Genomic DNA, 25,827 nt, shown 5'->3' with positions numbered 1-25,827 from the left:
AAACTATGCACACATAAGATACAGGTTAAATTAGAGGCAGTTTCAGAGAGAAGAAACTAGTGTTGTGGGGAGAAGAATTATTAAAGGCCTTTTGCAAAAAATAATCTGAATTGAGTCTTAAAGGAAATAAGCAAAGCCAAGAGGCAGAGAAGAGGAAGAAGACAGTTTAAGGAATTGAAAAGTCAGTGAAAATGGACAGAGTTATTAGATGGTGTTTGCTAGATAAGAGTATATGGAAGAAATTAAGATATAAGAAGACTGGAAAGAGGTTTTGAAGAGCTTTAAAAGATACAGTGTTTTGTTTGATTCTGTACACAATGGGAAGCTATTGGAATTCATTGAATGGGGTGGGAGGTGACATAGCTAGTTAAATTATTTTGGAAGATGACTTTGGTAGGTGATAGACTGGTTTATACACTTTTCACATACTAGTTTATTATATTTATTTATATAGATATCTATCTAAAAACCCATGTGTTACAGAGTATAAGGACTAAAATTCTAGCTATACTGTCGAAAATATCTAATGAGCGGTCGCCAATAAATTATAAGCTTTAGCAAGAGTTAGACTACTAAGCATTTATTAAGGAGAATAAGAATTTGGTAAAGAGAGAGAGAAAGGCCTAGATTCATCTATCTATTAAAGAGAGAGTGCATTTCTAGCTTGCTTCTCCAACAGAGTCCTTAGGAAAGAGAGTGAGTCAGAGTGAGCCTCCCCTTTCTTCCTTCCACCCTCCAATGTCACTTCCTGACACCAAAGAAAAGCCGCAGGGTCCTGCCCTCAGAGGCCCTCTCCTCATGTTGGAGTTTTCCTACAGTAAGTCTCCAGCAGGTGGTGTCATTCCAATCATTACATGAGCAAAGAGGATCAGTTTTGGAATCAGATGGTCCAGTTAAAAATCCTGCCTCTGTCTCTTACTACCCATGTCACTTTGAGCAAATCACCTAAATTCCTTTGGCTTTAGTTTTCCTATCAGTAAAATGAAGGAGTTAGAGTACATGGCATCTAAGCTCTTTTTTAGTAAAAAATATCTATACTTTCATTGATTCTGAAACTAGATTACAAGCTCCTTGAATGCAGGGACCATGTCTTAATCATCTTTGCATCCCCAATGGTACCAAGTACAGTCCCATCCAAGCAATGCATGTTTGTTGAAGAATGAATAAAGTCAGCAAAAGGGGTATCTAATAGACTTTTATGCAGTTGTGGCGCAACCCATTAAGCCCTTAAAGCAAACATTGTCATGTCCTTTTTGATTACTTTCCTTTGTCAGTTTCAGGCTATTGATTGCCTTTCTCCTTCCCTGTTTTCATCCTTTCCTACTTTGGCATTAATATATTATCTAAAGCTTAGAACGTTTGGCTGCTGGCACATTCATCTACCAAGCATTTGTCTTGGAAGTGGAAGCAATTGTCATATTTGCCAAGGCGATGAGTATTAGATCAATGGAATGTCACCTATTTTGTTGCTTACACCACTAGACTGATAAATGTATCAAGGGGTAGACAGGCATGGCCTGAATATCCTGAGTGAATACAGAGAAAAATGTGTTCCTTTTATAGCCACACTGTTGGTATGATGATGGTAACTGGGCAAGATAACAAGAGCCTCTGTCTCAATCACATTAGCCTGCCTTTTTCCTTGTTTGAGTCTCTTAGATGTGAGCAATTTCATCTGAATCACATAAGTGAATAATATGAAGTCTCTAAGAGCTTAGTTGTAGTATAAAGAAGGACAATTATTTGACCCTGAGCTTGTAAGGAGAAAACTCTCTAGATCCTTTTCCAGTTCAGTGAACAATTTTCCAACTAAGTTCCAGAATTGAGCCATGTTCTGCTGTACACGCTTCCTTTCACAATGAGAGACCAGCAGGATGTTCAGTTCAGTAACAATGTGCACAATGTGCCGTATGCTGCACATTAGTCTCCTACTCCTGGTGTTTGGCACGTCTTTCTTCTCTTACACTTGCTAATGATAATTGTTGGCCTCACTTGGAGGGACAGCTGCCCAGCTTGGACACTCTAAACACTATTTTTCTTTGCCAATGTATTGAGTTCCAAAAAACTCTCAGAGAATAAAAAAATACACTGCATTATACTGAAAGAAAAATGAAAAGAAAAGAGAGTATGAAGGCATAAGGGCCACACAATATGTAGTGGAAAGATCACTGAACCTAGAATCAGGAGAATTGAGTTAAAGTCAAGGTTCTAATATCTTAAGTCCACAAATCAGAACCTGGGAAAGTTGCTTCAGGCACAGTTTGCTCTCCATCAAATGAATATAATATATGTCCCATTTCCAGTTCAAGGTTGTGATGAGAAAAAAAATGCTTTGTAAAAGTACATGTGCCAATATTATAGTTATATATGTGACAAATGCTTTCCATTCCATGTTACTTTATACCATGGTCATAGTTAATCTCTATCCTTCCTACTAATTGCATCCTGGGCTATGGTATCTATTCTGATCTTCCTGTCTCAACATTTTATTTCAGTCAGCAAACTAAAGAGAGAATTGTTGACAAATTCTGGATTCATAAGGAAACCAAGTTGGTGAAGGGGCTTAAATAATTTAGGTCTCATGGAGGCTCTTGGGGTCTGATGTATGAGTAGCCAAACCTATTGCTTAGCACTGGTGATCATGGAGACCTTGACCTAGCAAGTTGTATTGCCATTGTGGGTAGTTTTTACAACTGATGCCAGGCTCAATAAAGGTAAGATAATAAGAAATCTTTAATTTTTACGTCCTCAAGCCTTTAATGAAGACGTACAGATGCTGGCTTACCACCTAGGCTTTAGAAAGGAAGAAGTAATCCATGAATTCAGCAAGTCAGATCAATCTATTAGTTATTTGAGATAGTACTCTAAGAAATATATTGGGCTTGACCTTTTTGAGAGGTACAAAATGGGGAAGGTTTGGGTCTGTAACTTTATTAGTATTGAGGAATTGTAGTGTGTAGAGTCTCTCTTACAACATAGAAAAGCAACTCCTATCGACCTGAATCAAGTTGTGTAGTCAACAAGCATTTATTGATTACCTACTATATGCTAAGCACTGGAGAGACAAAGAAAGACAAAAATACCCCCAAATCAAACCAGCAACAATAATAACAAAAATAGTCCCTGCTATCAAGGAGCTTACAGGCTGATAAGGGAGATGACATGAGAACAAATATGAACCAAAAAAGATATATAAAAGATAAAATGAACATGATATTAAAGAGGAGTACTAAGATTAAAGAGAACTGGGAAAGATCTCTTGCACCAGATGAGACCTTAGCTAGGACCTGAAGGAAGCTAAGGGTGCCAGGAGATGGACATGAAGTAGTAGTGAATTCCAGGCATAGGAGACAGCCAGTAGAAATGCAGTAATTCAGGTTGTGGAGGGTTTTATCACAGGAGCAGCAAGCAGGTCAATGTTTCCAGATTAAAGGGCATATGGAAGAGAGTAAAGCATTAAAAGATCGGAAAGGTAGGAAGGATCCAAGTGATGAAGGGGTTAAAAATCAAACAGAGGGTTTCATATCTGAAACCTGGAGTTAATAGAGAACCTCTGGAGTTTATAGAGTAGAGACCTAACATGGTAAGATCTGTGCTTCAGGAAGATCAATTTGACAGCTAGGTGGAAGATGAACTATAGAGGGAAGACCTGATGCAGGAAGACCAACCAGAAGACTTTTGTAATGGGCCAGGCCTGGAGACTTGCATCTGGGTGGTAGTTGTATCAGAAGAGAGAAAACAGTATATATGGAAATGCTACAAAGGTAAAATTGACTGGACGTGACAACTGAATTTGAGAGAAATGAGAGAGAGTGAGGAGTCTTGAATGATATCTGTGTGACTGGGAGGACTATGGTGCCCTTTACAGTGATATGAAAGTTAGGACTATGAGAAGTTGAGTTGTCCATAGTAACATAGGTAGCCTGAGTTTAAGTCAGAAGTAGAACCTAGGTCTTTCTGACTCAAAGTCTTGTGTACTATCCATAACAGAATGTTACCTCTCAACATTAAATGGACAAGAGGAAAAAAAAAACCGCTGCCTATAGTAATTCAGAAAACCTACTGTTTATCATTATTACATGAACATCTACTTTCTTACAATAAGCCTGCCTTGATTGCAGGGATGCAATTCTGTTACCCTGCTTAGCTCAGATCCTGTTTTCTAAGTATTCAGAGGAAACTCAGTACTGAAATTCTCTGAAGGATCTAGGAAATATAACTCTACTTCTTTGGTTTCTGTAGTTCAATTTGTGAAGATGACAATATACACATCTCTTGTCAACCATGAGCCACGTGGGATATACATAAGACCTATCTCCTCAGGATATGATATTTCTTTTAGAAAGATACAGCACGGACCTTAAATTAGCATTATTATCCCATAGGCAGGGATAGGAATTTCTTATCAATTCTGGAAAAGCCTCAATAAGAAGTTGCCTATGATATTAACAATTTATAATAATTTAATGCTTCCAGAAGTCCTAATTTTATCTGGGTTGTGCACTGTTTCAACTAAAAAAGAATGTCTCTCCTCCATGTCTTGGCAATAGACTGTTTTCATGAGCTTCTTTGGTTAAAAATGCAATTTATTGGGGGGCGGCTAGGTGGTGCAGTGGATAAAGCACCGCCCTGGATTCAGGAGGACCTGAGTTCAAATGCGGCCTCAGACACTTGATACTTACTAGCTGTGTGACCCTGGGCAAGTCACTTAACCCCCATTGCCCTGCAAACAAACAAACAAACAAACAAACAAAATGCAATTCATCATTTGGTAGCCTAGCTTGGGGTGAGAGTTTTAGTGGAAAGAGAGTTACATTTGGAACCAGAGAAATTAGATTCATATTTCAGTTCTGTATTTACTTGTGTGGCCTTGTGTCCTTTAACCTCTTTGGGCCTCAGTTTTTTTCCATCTATAAAATGACCTCTAATGCACAACCCATCTATAATGCTATGACTTACAATCTTAGGAACTTAACCCAGTGGGTTCTCAGAGATTGTCAATGTAATCTATCATTGACCCATGTGTGCCAGAATTATTGAGTCTACTAAAGCTTTTTATTCCCTGGAACAGCCTTCAAAAACTCCATACCATGTCATACCATATATTAATTAATACAGAAGATACAAATCCACTTCTCAATAAGGAGAAAATTTCCAGAAGCCTGTCCTACTTCTTGGATTCACTGGCATCAGTGGTGATACAAAATCAAACAAAATGCCCTAATCATATTCCTGTTGATGATTCTTATTTTTAAAGAGGAAATGAGCAAACTGGCACTCATTGACTACCAAAAGCCAAATGAGTGGCACTGTAATCCATTAGATGATCCAGCTGCCTTAGTTTTCAACATACAAATGCAGTGAATCGAACTCGGGAGGACAGAGTCTGCCAATCTTTCACCACCAGAGACATGATTCACTTTCAGCTGAAGAGAAAAGGAAACTGGAGCTTTCAGAAATCTGATGTGTCTATAAAACAACACTAAGGATCTGGCTCTGCTCTTCTCAGTTGCTGCACTAACAATTAAGGGCTCTTCAGGGGACTCTGTTTTCAAACTTGTAAACTGACTTATTAAAAGGTAAATGCTTCCATAACAGTTTTTCTAAGGGTAAGCTCCAGTCATCTCCTCAGTTTCCCCCCCATCTCCTCAGAATTATGAAATCAGGCAAACTCTGGCTTCCATGAGGTGATGGGTAAAGGTTTTTGGCTGTTCCATCCCTTAGAGAGTTGGATTAAAATGTAAAGCTCGCCATTTGTTTAGACAGTCTCTTCTCACTTTCACCATAATGCTCAATGAAATGAACACTGGGAGCAGGTGTCTTGGCTCTGTTATAATATTTCCTACTTGCCCTGTTTACTTTGTAACCATCTGGTTTATTGGTAGCAATTTTCTCCCAGTTTCTTCATTTGTGGCCTCTCCTTTTCTCTCTTGCTATTCTGGCATCCCACATATCATGGAATATAGATTAATGCAAGATTTCAAATATACCTACTCAGAAGATGTTTTTGAGACCTAGATATTTTTCAAACCTAAAAACAGATCCTCAGAGGAAGCAGTATTTTCTTGAATGATTTCATGACTTCTTAGAATTGCAGTATTTCAGAATTAGAAAGGATTCCCAATCCTTTTATTTTATAAATGTGTAAATAGGAGCTCCAGATTTAAGTGACCAGTTTAAGGCAAAACCTAAATTAGGTCCACTAGCTCGTATTCCTATTCTTTCTCATGATATTATCCATCACTAGTACATAATTGCTTTACTATGAATTGCCCCATTATACATAGAATGCAGCAACACAGGTTGGCTGAGGGAATGAAAATCTCGAGCAGGTTAAGGGATCTTGAAGGAACAGAAAGAGGGAGTTCATTTACTAGATTGTATAGATTTGAAACAGGAAGATTATCTGGTAATAATGTCAAATGGACACATAAAAAGAATACCAGAGATGTTGATCACAGATGTTGTTTTTTATGCTGGCCATTTTTTCCTCTTCTCTTTATTTAGGGTAGGGCCCAACTTCTTGTCTTCTTCCAGATTTATATAATTCTCTTTCTTTATTTGTTCTATAGAAGCTGTAGTTCCCGGAGCAACTTTGAAATTTCTTCTTTGTTCCTTTCCAGAAACCCCACCCCTTTATGGATTTAATTGCTGAAGTATCAATAGACCTATTCTAACAGTTTACCTCGGGAAGCTGAAGGAGCTATTGCCTTAGAAAGTTGTTTAGATGTATGTAAAGGATTAATTGTTATTTGAGGTTTTTATGCCTCGGTGCACACTGGCCTGGGGCTCTGCAAACTGCACGGTGCTCCACCCACTGGTTGTAGCCATTGCCAGGGCTCTGGCACCTTATGTCATCACCACTCACAGATGTCTACATGGGCCTGGCAAAATTATAATGATTGGAAGCCTAGTGAGGGCAGTCATGTGACTGTCAGAGCAGCCATCCCATTGGCTGGGGCTGTGTGGGGTGTTTCTAGGTTTGGGGGAGGAGAATTGGGCATTCTAGGTGGAAGTTGGAAAGCGACAGGTGTTCTGCTGCGTATTTTCAGCTGATTCCTGGGCGGTGATATTTTTTCAGGTATTATAATTTCCCTTTCCCCATTTTATTTCCTTTCCCTTGATCCTACTGATCCTGTTTGTGGTTTTTTTTTAAGTTTGTTCTTGTTAAAATAAATCTTGTTCTGTTTGGAGGGAGGCTGCCGGTCTCCTTCCTTTCCCCAATATTGTGGCGAGCCGCTTAGCTAGCACTCCCCAATAAAAAATTGGTTCCCACATGTATAGTAGATATGCAGACCTGAATGGCTGATTTGTCTGACTTGAGATGAAAGACTCAACTGGACATTGCTAGTCACGTATAAAAGCCAAAAAAAAAATTACTAAACATCTAGTACATAACAACTATTATGTGGCTTATTGTGGAATTTGGAGTCAAAAAGTTATTGGTTCGAAGCCATACTAACTAGTTATATGACCATGGACAAGTCACTTAGTCACACTATCAATAGTGCATTAGTGTCCCAATTATCCTACATGCCATTCAACATTTATTATTTTCATTTTCTGTCACGTGAGCCAATCTGATAAGTGGGATGAAATACCTCAGAATTGTTTTACTTTGAATTTCTCTAATCAATAGTGATTTAGACCATTTTTTCATATAACAATAGATTTCTTCATCTGAAAACTGCCTGTTCATATCTTTTGACCATTTATGAATTGGGAAATGACTCATATTATGCATTTGAATCAGTCCTCCATATATTTGAGCATCTTCTCAGAAGTACTGGCTATAAAAATGTTTCCTAAATTTCTGCTTTCTTTCTAATCTTGGTTTCATTGGTTTTGCTTGTATAATATAATCAAAAATTTCCAATTTACATCAAGTAATGCTCTTTATCTTTTGTTTGGTCATAAATTCTTCCCTTCCTCATAGATTTGACAGGCAAGCAATTCTTTGCTCTCCTAATTTCCTTATGGTAGGACCCTTTTGGTTTAAATCATATACCTAATTTGATCTTATCTTGATATACAGTGTAAAATGGTTTATACCTAGTTTCTACCATAATGTTGTCGTTTTCTCAGTAGTTTTTTGTCAAATAGCAAGTTCTTGTCCAAAAATCAGGTATCTTTGGGTTTATCAAACACTGGAGTACAATGGTAATTTGCAAGTGTTGTGTACCTAATCTATTTTACTGATCCAGTACTCCATTTCTTAGCCAGTCCAGATAGTTTTTATGATTACCACTTTATAATACAGTTTGAGATACAGATGAGCAAATTAAGATAGAGAGAGGTCAAGTGACTTGTCAAGGGTCACACACCTAGTAAAAGCCTGAGGCTGGATTTGAACTCAGGTCTTCTTGACTCCAAATCCACTGTACAATCTACTCTTCTATCCAGCTGCCTTTACATATAGTAAAATTTCACTTATAGAAGTCTGGAGGGCAAAGCAAAGACAGGAAGATAATGAGAAGTAAATAAAATAATAACATCTAATTCTTAGAATTGCTCTGGATACCAAGTGAGGTAATGCATTTAAAGTCCTCTGCAAACTTTAGAATATTCTATGTATATGTGTACTGATTATGGGCAGATATTACATCTATATGAGAGAATCCTTGCCCTCAAGGAGCTAAAACTCTAGAAAGGAGATAAAATGTCAATATGGATAACTCTAAGGCACAATAATATGTGACAAGTATAATATAAATATAATATAATATAAAGTAAACTGGTTTTTGAGGTAATATGGGACAAGTACTATCCAGGGGGTCACGGAAAGTGTTGTAGAGTAGGTATCATGAAAGGATGGAAAAGTTACATAGATGAAAAAAGAAAAAGTGGGATTTTCCTGTATAGGGAACAATTTGAGCAAAGGTCCAAGGGAATAAAGAACAGTAAATTTTTGAAATGAGGGTAGACCAGTTTGATTCATGGAAAGAAATATTATGAGACATTGAGGAAAAGTGTCTGGTTGTGCAGAGCTTTGAATGCCAGGCTAAACTTTGTCTATTAGGCAACAAATATCTACTAAATATTTTTGAGTAGACAATTTGAGGAGACATGACTAGATCCATACATATTTCCAAAATGCAAGAATTCATGGTGTTACTACTTATCTACCAACACAGTATGAAGCCCAAATTCCTTCTAGCACTAAATCTATGATCAAATTATCCCTTTAGAACTTTAATAAATGGTCTTTGAGAGTCAAGTCAAGTTAATTTAACATTTATTAAGTTCTTATTGTGGCTAAAAGAACAAAATAAAACTTGACCACTTTATACCTAACAGGGTGATCAACCTTTATATAGATAGATAGATAGATAGATAGATAGATAGATAGATAGATAGATAGATAGATAGATAGATAGATTATAGATTTAGATATATATTATATAATTTTTATATAAGTCATTACTAAGTGGGAATTTAATAATAGTAGCTAGCATTTATATAGTGCTTTAAGGTTTATAAAACACTTTACAAGTAATATCCAGTTTTATCCTTACTATGGTCTTGGGAGGCAGGTGCTATTATCATCATCCCCATTTTATAGATAAGGAAACTGAAGTGACTTGCTTAGGCTCATGTAGCAAATAAGCATCTGAAGCACTATTTGAACTCAGATTTTCCTTACTTAAGGGTTAGCACTCTCTCTAATGTGCCACCTCGCTGCCTTTCCAATTTATAGGACTTGCTAGAGCTAATATTTGATTGGTTTAGCCTTTAAGAAACTAGTGTTGTCTCTATCCCACAGTGGAAAATTAGCATTTAACTGTAGTCTATGCTCAAGAAAGGTTTTCTGACACTAGTGTAAGGATAATTTGGAGAAGAGGCAGGAAGAGAACTTGTAGGCCAGGGCTTCTTAACCTGGATAGATTTCACTGAGTCCATGAATTTGGATGGAAAAATACATCTTCATTTAAATATACTTGGATTTATTACATTTTATACATTTATAAACATTCAGAGAAAAGGGTTGTTCATAGGCTTCACAAGACTGCCAAAGGGGCCAATGAAACACAAAAAAAATTAAGATTCCCCCTATTTGGAGAAAAAAATAACCTTTTTGGAGGCTATTGTAATATATTTGGTAATGAGAGGCTTCATTGGTTGTGGCAGAAAGAAGTGGATAGAAGCACAAAAAATAGATTCTAAGTATATCCTTGTTGAATGAATGGAATATCTAGTTCCAATTCTTATCTGAATGCCTACAGTTTTTAACTTATAAATTCATGTACCAGTCTGTAACTTACATATGGGTTGTATTCAAAAAATGTGTTCCAAAGTTCAGTGTTTGAATTTAGTAATGTGTTTTCCCATCAAAATTATATTTTACTCTATGGTACTTTTATAAGATTTTAAAAGTAGAAAACATCTGGTAAAGATACTATACAGAGGGGCAGCTAGGTGGCGCAGTGGATAGAGCACTGGCCCTGGAGTCAGGAGTACCTGAGTTCAAATCCGGCCTCAGACACTTAACACTTACTAGCTGTGTGACCCTGAGCAACTCACTTAACCCCAATTGCCTCACTAAAAAAAAAAAAATACTATGCAGATAGGTTCCTTTAAATATAAAGGAAAACAACTTAACATTTAGAATTACAAAGTCAATCAATAGTCAAAAAACATTTATTAAATACCTATGATGTACCATCCCTGGACAAGAGAAGTCATCCCAAACCACATCAGACTTGCAGATATGTTGCAGAATCCTGATTGGAAGGCTGAAAAGAGATGAAACAGAGAACCTCATGTAGCCATAGTTTGATTATGGGTTTAAGCAAACAAGGGAGAAGGTGAATCAGATATAGGGGAATCACCATTTCCTATTGTTAACGAAGCTTCAATCATAAATCCTGTCATTGATTTTGTTTAAAATATCTTTTCAGCTGAGAAGCACTTGTTTTTCTCTTCCTCTCTGCTCCCTCCTCCACCTTGGGGAAGGTGAGGAGAGAAAAACAAATATGTAATAATTAAACTTTGTCAAAAATAAAAATATTGGCCATGTCAGGAAATATCTGTTGCTTTCTGTACATTTATTCCATCACTTCTATTAGGAGATATGAAGCATTCTTCAATACTGGTCCATTGGAATCATAGCTGATTATGATATTAATGAGTTCTTACCTTTCAGATTTGTTCATTTTTATAATATTGCTGTTATTATATAAATTGCTCTCCTGATTCTCCTTACTTTATTCTGCATGAGTTTTTACTGTACAATATTATTACATTAAGTTCCCATGATGTAATATGTTTAGTCATTCTCTTATTGTTGGGTACTTGCTTGGTTTCTAGTTCTTTGCCACCAACACCAACAAGAAAAAAAGCTAACATGCATATACATATATGTGTGTATGTGCAGGTACACATGCACATTTTTACATTACATTTGGGTAGTTTTCTTCATTCTCAGATCTCTTTGATCTACAAGCCTAGTACTATTTTCTCGGGGTCAAGGGGTACACATGATTTAGTAATTTGGGAATCATAGTTCTACCTTCCTTTCCAGAATGTCTAGAGGAATCCAGAGCATCATGAACAGCGCAGTCCTCCAACATTTACTATTTTCTTCCTTTTTTTTTATGGTGAGGCAACTGGGGTTAAGTGACTTGCCCAGGATCACATAGCTAGTAAGTGTCAAGTGACTGAGACTGGATTTGAACTCAGGTCATTTTGAATCCAGGGCCAGTGCTTTATCCACTGTGCCATCTAGCTGCCTCACATTTTCTTCACCGCCCCCCCCCCCCAATTTGGTAATGTAATTTATGTGTACTCAGATTTGCTTTAATTTGCACTTTGAAAATTTGGAGCATTTTTATATAGTTTATATTTCTTCCCTTGAGAATGACCTGTTCACATACTTTGACCATTTATCACATGGGGAATTTGCTATTGATTTCTGAATGAACTATGGAAGTTGGGAGGCTGCTTGCCTTTACAGTTTCATCACATATATTTTCAATGCTTTAATTAATATTTAAAATATACAAAGATTGCCAGAAGGTGAAAAGTACAATGTACAAAGCTGTCCATGGTGACTAAAATTACTGAAAATTTACATTTGTCATCTACAATTTAGAAGGCTGCAATGGTGTATCACAACATCTACTTTTATTTTTTATCTCCCCCATTTCTCTAAGAACAATGCCTTGCACATAGTAAGCTCTTGATAAATATTTCTTGAATGAGTAAATTTTTCTATGTAAGGTAAGAAGGAGACAAATATTATATTATAAAGGTATCTCTATATTATAGTAGGAAATACTAGTGTTTCAAGGAATTAAATAGCTTTCCTAAATCACTTTAACTGTAAGATCCAAAACTAAATTCTATGTGTTTAGACTCAGAATCTGATGCTCTTCCTGTTCAATTATGCTTGCCACATTAATAATATATTATAATGAGTAAATGATCCTGTGAGAAGGGCTTTTTTGAAGACAAAAATTGTAACAAATGTTGTTATTAAAAACATTTTCTCTACATCAAACAAACTCCTTAATTCATTCTCTCCCTTTCTATGTTTTTTTTTTTTTTTTTACAATTTTCATTTAACTTCGTAAAACATCATGGAATGTAGTTCCTAGGAAAGTCATTATATAGCTTAGGAATGCATGATCTTTCCCCACCTCAGATGTGTCTAGGATAAACTAAGAAATATGTTTTCTTTATCTCAGCAGAGTAGGTGATGAAATACTTTTAGTATAAATAGTATTTTATTTTCATGTATAGAACTGACTCTGTAGACAAACTTTTCATGGTTCTATGTAACTATGAAGTTTTGATCATCTATTAAAGCAAAACAATTATTACTTATAGGCTACAGGTCAGAAAAAATTATTTCACAAATATTTTAATATAAGTGTTGTCCTACTTGGATTCAGGTATAAATAGAGATTTGGAGTCTGTTCATTCCCAGCTGCATACCCCATAATATTTAATTACATTTTGTGTCCTGCTCTGCTTGAATAAATAAATGACCTTCATTAGAAACCCCTAGTGCTTAATATAAGCACATCTTCCTGTATCAAAGCATACTAAAATCTGGGTAAATGTTTGAATTTCATACTGAAATTAATTTCCCTCAGAAATATAATGATCTATGTTATTTCTAAGAGGTGTTTTTTAATCCTATACATTACCTTTATGGTATTCAGATTTTTATTAGTTGGAGGTTTTAGTTTGTTTTTTTGCTTTTAAAAAGAAAAAAAAAGTAGGGGCAGCTAGGTGGCACAGTGGATAGAGCACCCACCCTGGACTCAGGGGGACCTGAGTTCAAATCCGACCTTGGATACTTAACACTTACTAGCTGTGTGACCCTGGGCAAGTTACTTAACCCCAATTGCCTCACGGGAAAAAAAAAAAGTAACAACAATGTGAGATTTTACTCAGGGCAGTAGCTAGCATTGGAAAACTTCATTTCTGGTTGCTTACTTCTGGTGGGGCAGGAGGTGGGGGTGTTTTTTTCTCCCCAAGATAACTCTTCTCCTTATACCTCTCCTTGAGGTACTCCAGTGGCCTCTAACAATGACACTTAAGATCTTTCATGACTGTACTTGTGGTCAAACTGTCTTTTGTTCCATTCCCATTCAACTATATATGTGACTAAACACATACACCCATATGCACATATACCTAGATGTATATACTTTTATATACACACACATATATACATATATACACATATATGGGTGTATGCATATATGTGGACATACCTGTACATATATGTACATATATGTATGTATATGTATACACATGTACACACATACACATATATATCCATCAATAGTTGAAAAAGTACTAGTTTTATCTCTGATTATATTTCTTTCTCTTTCCACTTGATTATGGTAGATTTAGGGGCTGCTAAGTGGCACAGTAGATAGAGAGCTATGCTTGAAGACATCCTCCTGAGCTCAAACATGGCCTTAGAAAGTTACTAGCTATGTGACCCTGGACAAGTCACTTAACCCTGTTTACTTCAGTTTCCTCATCTGTAAAATGACCTGGAAAGGGAAATGGCAAACCATTTCAGTATGCTAGCCAAGAAAATTCCAGATGGGGTCACAGAGAGTTTGATGTGACTGAAAAATGACTGAACAACAACGAATAGTAGATTTTTCCAATCTTGTCCCATCTAGACAATCTTTAAAAAGTTACTAGGTCTAAAACACTTCTAAAATACTAATCAGAACTTAATCAGAGATTCATTGACTCAAAGATTTGGGGCCAATGATTTTTTTTGCAGTACACAAAAGTATTTTCAAGGACAGAAAAAAATGTGTAAGACATACAATCAAAGATTTTAGTTAGAAAAGAAAGACCTTGAAGATCCTTTATATATATCTCTCATTTTAGAAAGGAAGAAAATAGAACCTAAAGAGGTTATAAATTGTTAGAACTGGGATTAGAGTCCAGATATCCTGCTTCTGGTTCAATGTCCTTTTCACTACTTCAATGACTGAGTACATGTATGATATCATTATAAAAATAATCCAGTATCTCTATATAATATGTCAAGTGCTTTGCAGGGTTGTTATAAAGGAAAATTTAGGTACAACTATAGATATTACAAAGAGATGTGTTCTTTTCTTAGTCTTAAGGTTACCCAGAAAAGAGGATTCAGGTTATTTTTTTTTCAGTCATCCACCCAGGGTTTCACACCTGACAATATTTCTTCCAAAAATCCATCCTGTCTAAATCTTTTATATAGAGATTTTATTCCTTTCCTCCTCTTCTATACTGGATATAAACTCTGTACAGGTCTATTTCATGCTGTTATTTGTGATCTTATGCCAATACTGTGTAACCCATAAAATGGAAATACCAAGGATGGAGAGCAGCTTGGAATGAATTAGTCATATCTAAATATTCAAGCTGTCTCAAAGTTGAATACCAAGAGTGTATAGCCATCTGGACTCCTTTTCAAATTTAAAACACTAAAAGAAAGCTCCTTGTTGGCCAGTTCTTAGCTTCTCAGAAAAGATTATTAATACAGGAGAAAGGGGGAATAAAAGTCTTGTGTTATTAATTATTTTGAGTTATTTTAGGAGTTTACCACATGAGAACGTAATACTATGAGAGTGGTGATATTGGCTGAATCCTTAGATTTATGCAGTCCAGAATTCTTTTTCTGAGAGTATTCGAATGTTGAAGGGAAGGTTGTGGTAGTGTCATCATTGTGATAGGTGAAACATTTCTCTTGCTGAACTCCAATTCAACTTTAATAACCCACTTAACATTTTTTCCTAAACAAACTTGGGTTTCTATTTTTAGCCAATAACATAGCTACAAAAGTGTAGCAAAAAAGTAAAGTACTTTCAGTGGCATGATATGTAGAAGATGGGTGCCAACTATGATTACTTTCAAAATTCTCTGGTGTGTCTATAAAGGGAACTTTTTTTCTGTTTCAAAACTGTAAAAATAGCTCCTTTCCTTGCATGGATACAGATGAATACGTAAAGTGATGTTGCTATTTTATATGTCCTAGTTCACCTGTTTCTAGAAGCCAGGTGTATGAGAGTGATGTGGAGATGACTTACTGACCCGAGAATTCAAGTAGAATATTCAACCTTTTGGGCCTTTTTGGGTCTTAAATTTTCTTCTTTCTTTCAGAAGTTGTAGAAGTTCCATTTTACATCTTTGTGTTTTCTGGTAGCCTCTGTAACAAATGTTCCATTCATCTTTCAGCATTTTCTAATTACTTTTTTCTTCAGGTTTAACCTTGATTGTCTTTTTGAAGTCTTTCTAAAAATCAAAGAATCTGCTTTAAGAATGTTTCTAGTTTCTCTTTATAGGAAATCTTCATTAGTTTTCTTTTTGCTCTATTTGGCTGGATGTGGGTAGAGAGAGGGCTTAGAGAATAAAACTCAACTAGTTATATAAGGTAAACCCAAAGCTCAATGGTTAAGACCTGGAAAGTAAAAAATAAATAATTAGAATAGCCAATGTACGAGGCTATATGGGTAAAAAAAAAGATATAACCCAACCACTGTGGTGTAACCACAAGGGATAACTGTGGAATTAAATAATAAAAAAGTTGGAAGAGATTTTTGTCAAGTGAAAAAACTACAAAATCAATAAGCAATGAAGAGCTCATACAATTTTCTATCCTAGAAACTAAACGAAGTTAATGGATTTCGAGAGTTTTAATGGTATAGTGGATAGAGTTGCCCTCTGAATCAAGATGACCTGGATTCAAGTTTGACTTATATTTACTGGTGACTCTGGTTATCTCATAAGATGAAACATTAATGTTGTGGCTGAAGGTTACATTTGTGGTATACTTATTTCCTCCAATTAGAAATCAGATGGACTAATCTTATATCCTCTCTAATTATTTTCTTTTAATTAATTGGTATTATTTGATTAGTTGTTTTTAATATATAAAAATCTGTTTCCCCCTGTATCTGGGGCATAGTGTCAAATCTGAGGTAGGTTACTAGTCCCAATTTGGTGGGCAATTGGCAAGCATTGCATAAATAAATCAATACACTCAGAAGCTCGAACCTGTTCCTTAGTCTTTACATCTTTCTTCTGCCACACAGAATACATCAGAGATAATCTCAGAGGGAAGGTATTGGCATTAAGGGGAATCAGAAAGGGCTTCTTGCAGAAGGTAGGATTTTAGCTGAGGCTTGAGGGAAGCCAGAGAATCTAGGAGCCAGAGATAAAGAGAGAATTCCAGGTATAGGGGACAGGAGAATCAAAGTATTTAGAATCAGCAAATAGAGTGTGTTGTTTGAAGAACAGCAAGGAGGCCAGTGTCACTGGATTGTAGAGTACATGGTGGGGAGTAAATGGTAAAAAGAATAGAAAAACAGGGCAACTAGGTGGCACAGTTAACAAAGCACTGGGGCTGTGGATTCAGGAGGACCAGAGTTCAGACACCGACTTCAGACACTTGACGCTTACTAGCTGTGTGACCCTGGGCAAGTCACTTAACCCTCATTTCCCCACCAAAAAAAGGAATAGAAAAATAGAAAGGGTCTGGTTATTAAGAGTTTTGGAAGTCAAAGAGAAGATTTTATATTTAGAAATATTTGGGAGCAACTGGAGTTTATTGAATAGAGGGATAACATTGTCAGACCTGTATTTAGGAAGATCAGTTTGACAGCTAAGTAAAGGATAGCCTGGAGTGGGAAGACCTTTGGTCTACAGGGAGATTTACTAGAATGTTGTTGTAGTAGTCTGTATGTTAGGTGATGAAGATCTGCACCATGGAGGTGACAGTGTCAGAAGAGAGATGGGAGTGCATGCAGAAGATATAAGGAGATAAAATTGACTGAATGTGATAATAGAATGTATATTGTGAGGTAATAGCGAGGGAGGAAACAAGGATTATACCTAAGTTATAAACTTAACTGACCAGTAGGATGGTTATGCCCTCTATAGAAATAGGAAAGATTGTAAGAGGGGAAGACATGGGTGGAAAGATAAGAGTTTGGTTTTGGACATATTGAGTTTAAAATGTCTACAGGATATCCAGTTTGAGATGTCTAATAGGCAGTTGGTGATGCAAGATTGATAGTTGGGGGCAGCTAGGTGCCGCAGTGGAAAATAGCACCAGTCCTGGATTCAGGAGGACCCGAGTTCAAATTCGGCCTCAGACACTTGACGCTTACTAGTTGTGTGACCCTGGGCAAGTTACTTAACCCTCATTGCCCCAACAACAACAACAAAAAGAGTGATAGTCAGCAAAGAGTTTAGGAAAGTAAATCTGAGTCATTAAAACATGGATGATAATTTAATCCTTGAGAATTGATCAAGAAAAATAAAGAAAATATTTCAGCGTGCTTCAATATGCATTCATAATTCATCAGTTGTCCCTCTGGAAATGGATAACATTTTTCATTGTGTCCTTTATAATTATATTGTTTGATTTTCTCAAACAGAGTAGCTAAATCATTCACAGTAGATCATCCTAATAACATTGCTGTCACTATGTAAATGTTCTCCTGCTTCTCCTCACTTCATTTTGGATGAGTTCATATGTCTTCTCAAGTTTTTCTGAAACCATTCTGCTTTGTTATTGTTATAGAAAAATAGTATTATATCACACTTGTATATCACAACTTGTTAAGTAATTTCCTAATTGATAGGCATCCCCTCAATTTCCAATTTTTTTCACCATGAAAAGAGATGCAATCCATATTCTTAGAGGAGAAGTTATGTGAGTTACATGAAGGAATAGAAAGCAAAACTATACTTGTGAGGGACCTCAAACTCCCCCTCTCAGAACTAGATAAATATAACCACAAAATATACTGGAAATATGTTGAGGTGAATAGAATTTTAGAAAAAAATCGATATGATAGACTTCTGGATAAAATTCAATGAGGATAGTAGGGAATATACCTTTTTCTAAGTGGTACATGACACCTACAGAAAAATTGACCATGTAGTAGATTACAAAATCCTCACAGTCAAATGCAGAGAGCCAGAAATATAAAAATACATCCCTTTCATTTCATGATGTAATAAAAAATTATACGTAATACGGGGCCATGGAAAGATACACTAAAATTAATTGGAAACCAGATAATCTCATCCTAAAGAATGAGAGGATCAAACAGCAAATCATAGAAACAATAATGCCATCAAACAGAATGACAATAATGAGACAACATTCCAAAACTTGTTGGATGCAGCCAAAGCATTTCTTAGGGGGAAGTTTATAGCTCTAAATGCTTACATAAATAAAATAAGGAGGAGAACAATGGATAAGGCAGGCAATTAAAAAAGCTAAAAAAAGAATAAATTAAAAATCCCCAATTAAATATCAAATTACAAATTCTGAAAATCAAAGGAGAGAGTAATAATATTGAAAGGAAGAAAACTATTGAATTAATAAATAACAATAAGAGCTGGTTTTGTAAATAAACAACAATAAAATAAACATTTGGTTAATTTGATTAAAAATAAAGAAGAAAACAAAATTACCATTATCAATAATGAAAAAGGGTCAATTCACCACCAATGAGGAGGAAATTAAAGAAATAATTAGGAGGTGTTTTGCCCAACTTTATGTCAATAAATCTGACAATCTAAATGAAATGGATAAATATTTACAAAAATATGCATTGCCTAAATTAATAGAAGAGGAAATACAATACTTAAATAACACCATTTTAGAAAAAGAAATTGAATGAAAAGAGATGCTCTAAATATTTTTTGTACAAATAGGTCTTTTCTCCTTTTCTTTGATCTCTTTGGGATAACGATTTAGCACTGGTATTGCTGGGTCAAGGAGTATACACAGTTTTGTAGCTCTTTGGGTAAAATTCTAAACTTCTCCAGAATGGTTGGACAAGTCCGCAACTACGATAGTGTCCTGATTTTTTCCCCCACATCCTCTCTGGTATTTGTCATTTCCTTTTTCTATCATGTTAGCAAATCTGATAGGTATTAGATGGTATCTCAGAGTTGCTTTAATTTGCATTTCTCTAATCAGTTGTGATTTAGAACATGGTTTCCTGTAACTCTTGATAACTTTGATTTCTTCTAAAACCTCTTCATATCCTTTGATAATTTATCAATTGGGGAATGGCTCTCATTTTTATACATTTGGCTTAGTTTTCTTTATATTTGTTAAGTGAAGCCTTTTTCAGAGCTACTTGCTGCAAAAATATTGCAGGAATATTTTTTCCTAATTTTTGCTAAATTGGTTTTGTTTGTGCAAAAACTGTTTTCATTTTATGTAATAAAAATTGTCTATTTTATTTTCTGTAATCTCCTTATCCATATATCTGACAGGTACATTTTCCCATGCACCCCTAATTTAATTGTGGTATAACTTTTTATGTCTGAATTAAGTACCCATTTTGACCATTTCTTGGCTGATGGTGTGACATGTTTGTTTAAGCTTAGTTTCTGCCAAACTGCTTTTTAATTTTTCCAGATTATTTTTCAAATTTTAAGTTCCTATTCAGAAAGCTTGGATCTTTGGGGTTTATCAAAGTAAATTAGTATGGTCATTTACTAGTGTTTATTGTGTACCTAATCTATTACTCTGATCCACCACTCTATTTCTTAGTCAGAACCAGGTTGTTTTGATGATTATAATGTTGAAATCTGGAACTATGAACTCACTAGTCTTAACTTTTGTTTTCATTGATTCCCTTGATATCCTTGACCTTTTGTACTTCCAGATGCATTTTGTTATTTTTTTCCAAGGTGTATAAAATAATTCTTTGTTAGTTTGATTTGTATGGCACTGAATAAATAAATTAATTTAGGTAGAACTGTCCTTTTTATTGTATTGCCTCAACCTACCCTTGTGTGGTTAATATTTCTCCAGTTGTTTAGATCTGTCTTTGTGTGAAAATTGTTTGAAAATTGTGTTCATCTAATCCATGAGTTTGTCTAGTTAGGTAGCATTACAGGTATTTTTTATTGTCTACAGTTCTTTTAAATGTAATTTTTCTTTCTCTCTCTTGCTGCTGAGTTTTTTGATATAGAAATGATGATAACTGATGTGAGTTTATTTTATATCCTGCACCTTTGCTAAAATTGTTAATTTTTTCAAAGATATTTTTTTCATTAATTTCTTAGGGTTCTTTAAGTATACCATCATATCATATGGAAAAAGTGATAGTTTTGTTTCCTCATTGACTATTTTTATTGCTGCGATTTCCTTTTGATCTATTACTGCCATAACTAGCTTTTCTAGTACGATATTGAATGAGTAGTGATAATGTATATTCTTTGCTCATTCCTGAATTTATTGAGGATTCAAGTTTATTCCCATTGCAGTTAATGCTTAGCTTTATATATGTCTGTCTGTATGTGTGTATATATGTATAGATATGTATGTATGTATATACATACACACACATATAAAACTTTTCTTTTAAAGAAAGGCTTCATTGAATCTAAGCTTTCCAGTGTTTTAATATCATTGGATATTATGTTTTATCAAGGATTTTTTTTCATATATTGATATAATCATATGATTTTAGATATTTTTGTTATTCCTATGGTCACTTATGCTGATACTTTTCCTAATGTTGAACTGGCCTTGCATTCCTGATATAAATTCCACCTGGTTATAGCATGTGATCATTGTGATATATTGCTGTAGTCCTCTTGCTAGTATTTAATTTTTTTTTTTGCATCAGCATTCATTAGGAAAATAAGTTAATACTTTTCTTTCTCTGTTTTTGGTCTTCCTGGGTTAGGCACCAAAGTCATATTTGTGTCATAAAATTTTTTGGTAGGTCTTCTTCTTTATATATTTTCCCCAAATAATTTGAATAATATTAGAACTAATTATTCCTTGCATGTTGGGTAGAACTTTGTCCTGGGGATTTTTTTCTTAGGAAACTCATTGATGGCTTGTTCAAGATTTTTCCTAAGGTAAAATTATTTGTTTTGAATTTCCTCTTCTGTTGTATTTATATTTTTGCAAATATTCATCCATTTCACTTAAATGATCAGTTTTACTGGCATACAATTGGACAAATTAACTCCTAATAATTGCTTTATTTTTTTCTTCATTGATTGTTCATTCACCCTTTTAATTTTTTTTTTTTGTTGAGGCAATGACAGTTAAGTGACTTGCCCAGGGTCACACAGCTAGTAAGTGTCAAGTGTCTAAGGCCAGATTTGAATTCAGGTCCTCCTGAATCCAGGGCTAGTGCTTTATCCACTCTGCCCTACACCCTTTTCATTTTTTCTACTAGTAATTTGCTTTTCTCTTTTCTTTTTAAAAATCTCATTAACTATATTTTATTGGTAAAACCAACTCTTCATTTGATGTAGTAATTGAATGATTTTTTAAAATTTCAATTTTATTAATCTTTGTTTTGATTTTCAAGATTTCTAATTTCATATTTAATTAGGGACTTTAATTTTTTTCTTTCTCTAGATTTTTTTAGTTGCATTCCCAATTTGTTGACCTGTTCTTTCTCTCATTTATTGATGTATGCATTTAGAGATATTAAATTTCCCCTATATACTGTTTTGCCTACATAAAACAAATTTTGGAATGTCATCTAATTGTCATTCTCTTCAGTTAAATTATTGATTCTATGATTTGTTGCTTGACCCATTCATTCTTTAGGATTAGATTATTTAGTTTCCAATTAGCTTTACATCTATGCTTTATAGAATTTAATTTTTATTGTATTATGGTCTGAAAGGGGTTCATTAGTTATTTCTGTTTTCTGCATTTTGTTGTGAGGTTTTTAATGCCCTAATACACATTCAATTATTGTGAAGGTGCTATGTATAGTTAATAAAAAGTTATTGTCCTTCCTCTTCCCATTCATTTTTATCTAGGGGCCTGTCATATTTAACTTTTCTAAGATTCTGTTCATCACCTTTATTTCTTTCTTATTTATTTTATGGATAAACATCTAACTCTCAGAGGGAAAAGTTGAGGTCTCCTACTACTACAGTTTTGCCCTCTATTTCCAACAGTAATTCATTTAACTTTTCCTTAAGAATTTGGATGCTATTCCATTTAGTGCATATATGTTTAGTATTCATATTATTTCATTATCTTTGCCTCCTTTTAGCAAGATGTAGTTTCCCTTTCTATGCTTTTCAATTAGTTTTTTTTTTTTGGCCTTTGCTTTGTCTGAGATCATGATTGCTTACCCCTGCCTTTTTTTCACTTCATCTGAAGTTTAATACATCATGCTCCAGCCCCATATTTTAACTCTGTGTGTCTCTGTTTTTCTTAGCTTCAGTTTTTTGGAGACTTTATTGTTCTATAATTAATAATACAGCATTAACAGAAAATATTGATATAAAATGTCTTTATTTCAGGGAAGAGTTTGGGGTCGCTAAAAGAACTTGCATCAAGGATACACATATACCCACAAATCACCTCCTCCATACCACATATTTATACACACTCCCATTGGATAAACTATAATAGACTGCCCAACCAACTGTATTTCAAAGTAGTGACAATAGGCAATTTTAATTCATTAGTATTTTGTCCTGCGTTTATAGTTGGGATAAATTTCTTTGAATGATTTTGGATTTCATTTAGAAGGCTATACAGTCCCAGGGCTTAACAGAATCCACACAATATTTTTTGTCTTTTGCTCCAAAAACTGTTAAAAAGATAAATGAAATAATTTTGCTATAAATAAAGCTATTCCAGCTTTTGCTGATTACTGTTCTTTTTAACTCCACAAACCATTCCTTTCACAAGATTTTCTATACTTCTAGTAATTTAAATGAAGAGTACTTAGCACTTATTTTTGAAGATTCTACTCTCATCTATCATTTGTAAAAGTGAATATTTGCCTTTCTCCAGGTTTGTTCTGCTTCTATTTTCTGTGACTTTTCACTGATAGCTACTCAGCAATCATATTTATTAATCTTCCCATTTCCCATGACATAGTTCATCTGGGACTTGTAGCTTAGACTACTTGAAAGCAAATAGCTTGTTTTTTATTTTGTGTTTCAATATCCTTTCACTCATATTTGTTCTATTCTTCCCAATCTGAAGATCATTCTTATTGACAGAGAAAACATATAGAAAATGATTGATTTTTTTTTACCTTTTCCCACATTATCCACTCCACTCTCTTTTTTAAAAGGAAACAGCTTGTAATTGAAAAAGTTTTGGATTTTGGAGTTAAGGAGATATATGTTCAAAAGCTGTGTTTGCTGATTGGCAATGTAAACTTGGACAAGTCATTTAATATTGCAAAGCCACATTTTCCTTGTATGGAAAAATGGGACTATTATAATGATTAAATAAGAAAATACAAACCATAAAGCATGATGTTAATGCTATCTAATATTATTTTGAATATACAATGCTATCCCATAAGCCCCATTATTCTGATAATTCTGAGTCCCATTTCATCAAGTCCTCAATGATACTTATGAGATCAAAGATTCTTCATTTTGTTAGTATCTTTATATCACCTCATTTATTCCTATACTTTGAACATTTCTGAATGAGTGTGGTCCAGTGGAAAAATTGCTGGGTTTGAATTTAAGAGTATGGTCTTCTCTAGTGTGGGGAGGGAATATAATGAAAACTAAATTTAATTGAATTTAAAAAATACATGGGTTCCAGGGCAGCTAGGTGGTACAGTGCATAAAGCACTGGCCCTGGATTCAGGAGGACCTGACTTCAAATTCAGTCTCAGACACTTGACACTTACTAGCTATGTGACTCTGGGCAAGTCACTTAACCCTCATTGCCCCACAAAAAAAAAATACATGGATTCAGATCTTAGTTCTGCCACTTAGAGCCTATATATTCTTGGCAAGTTAATTCACATCTGTAAAATGAGGGCACTTGATAAGATGAACTCTAAGATGCCTTCTAGCTTTAAATCTGTGATCATAGATCACCTGAGACTGAATTTTACTGCTGAATAGTCCCAGAATGACTGGTTTGTCCTACTTATAGACATGTTCAACCTACCAATTTTGCTAGTAGCTACCACTAGAATCTGACAGCTATGACTAAATTCCCCCTTCTCTTCATTTTCAGAATAAATTAAATTTGACCAAGTTTAAGAGACTTCATAAAATATATTTTACTTGCCCTTATTAGGTGCATTTTATTCCTGAAGAAAAATCCATCATTCCTACATTTTAAAGGCATAAGCTAGACAACTGAATCCTCTCCTTAGATACCATTTTCTTAATCAACTGTTTACTTCTCAAATTTGCCTTTCTCCTAAGAACCACTGCTTCAGTCACTAGCAGTTATGAAACCGCCCCCTTCCTGAGATATCAACTTCTTACTAATAGTCATCAGTTAATATCCAATATTTCTATATCTTGCATCTTGAAACTCCAAGTCTATCAGCAGGGATGGGGAATGAACATTAGATATAACAAGTTTCTGGAGATTATCCTTCCCAGCCCAGATATGTGCCCTGAAAAGAGAGGAAATCTGTTGGCTGTTCATATCAGATGAGCATAGGGCTACCTTAGTTATCCTTGTCAGATTATCATCACTCATCACTAATTGTATCTTCTCTCATGATTATTGGATAACCTCTATCCTATAGAAAATAAGGAGCTGCTTCCTCTTCAGGAGGTCCATTTTTATCAACTAAGGAAGTAAGTAGCTTTATACCTAGGCATCTAGGTGTTGTGATGGATAAGATGATGGACTTGGAATCTGGAAAATCTGAGTTTGAGTCTTGCCTCAGAATTTATTGAAATGACACTCTAGGAAACTCCACTTAGTCATAGGGCCTTCATTTCTAAAATGGGAATAATGTAAACTACTTCAAAGAGTGGTTGCAAGGAATAAATGAAACATATTTATAGACATATATATATATATATATATATATATATATGTCTATAAATATGTTTCATATATGCACAAATATGCACACACACCAACATATATATATATATATATCACTTTGAAAACCTTAATTTTTTATTTAAATGTTAAACATCATTACTATTACATTTCTATTACCTTCCAACTCCTTATATAAGGTATGATATCCCTGTCTTTCTTCAAATTCTCTTCCTTCCCTTTTCACTGTTGTTGGTTGAGAAATGGAGGAGGCCCTATGGAACTGTTTAAGAAGAAAGCAACAGTTGAGTCGGACCTTGAAAGAGGAGAATGAATCAAACAGATGGAAGTTTTAGCAGGGTTAGAGGAATATGGGGTGATATACTTTCCACTTCTGAGGGTTGGCAGGACTGTCAGTCCAATGTCCTTTGCATTACACCACCTAACTTGAGGAATAACCTTGTAGAGTACTTTGTAAAATCCTGAAATACACCAATGGAATAGTTCTACATGGAGAAGCTGTGAGATTATCTAATCATCTTATAAAATATTATTTGGGAATGAAAAGAATGTAGCAGAAA

Source organism: Dromiciops gliroides, chromosome 1 (assembly GCF_019393635.1).
Source record: "Dromiciops gliroides isolate mDroGli1 chromosome 1, mDroGli1.pri, whole genome shotgun sequence".
NCBI classification, from domain to species: domain Eukaryota; kingdom Metazoa; phylum Chordata; class Mammalia; order Microbiotheria; family Microbiotheriidae; genus Dromiciops; species Dromiciops gliroides.
Note: the sequence above shows the minus strand (reverse complement) of the source record.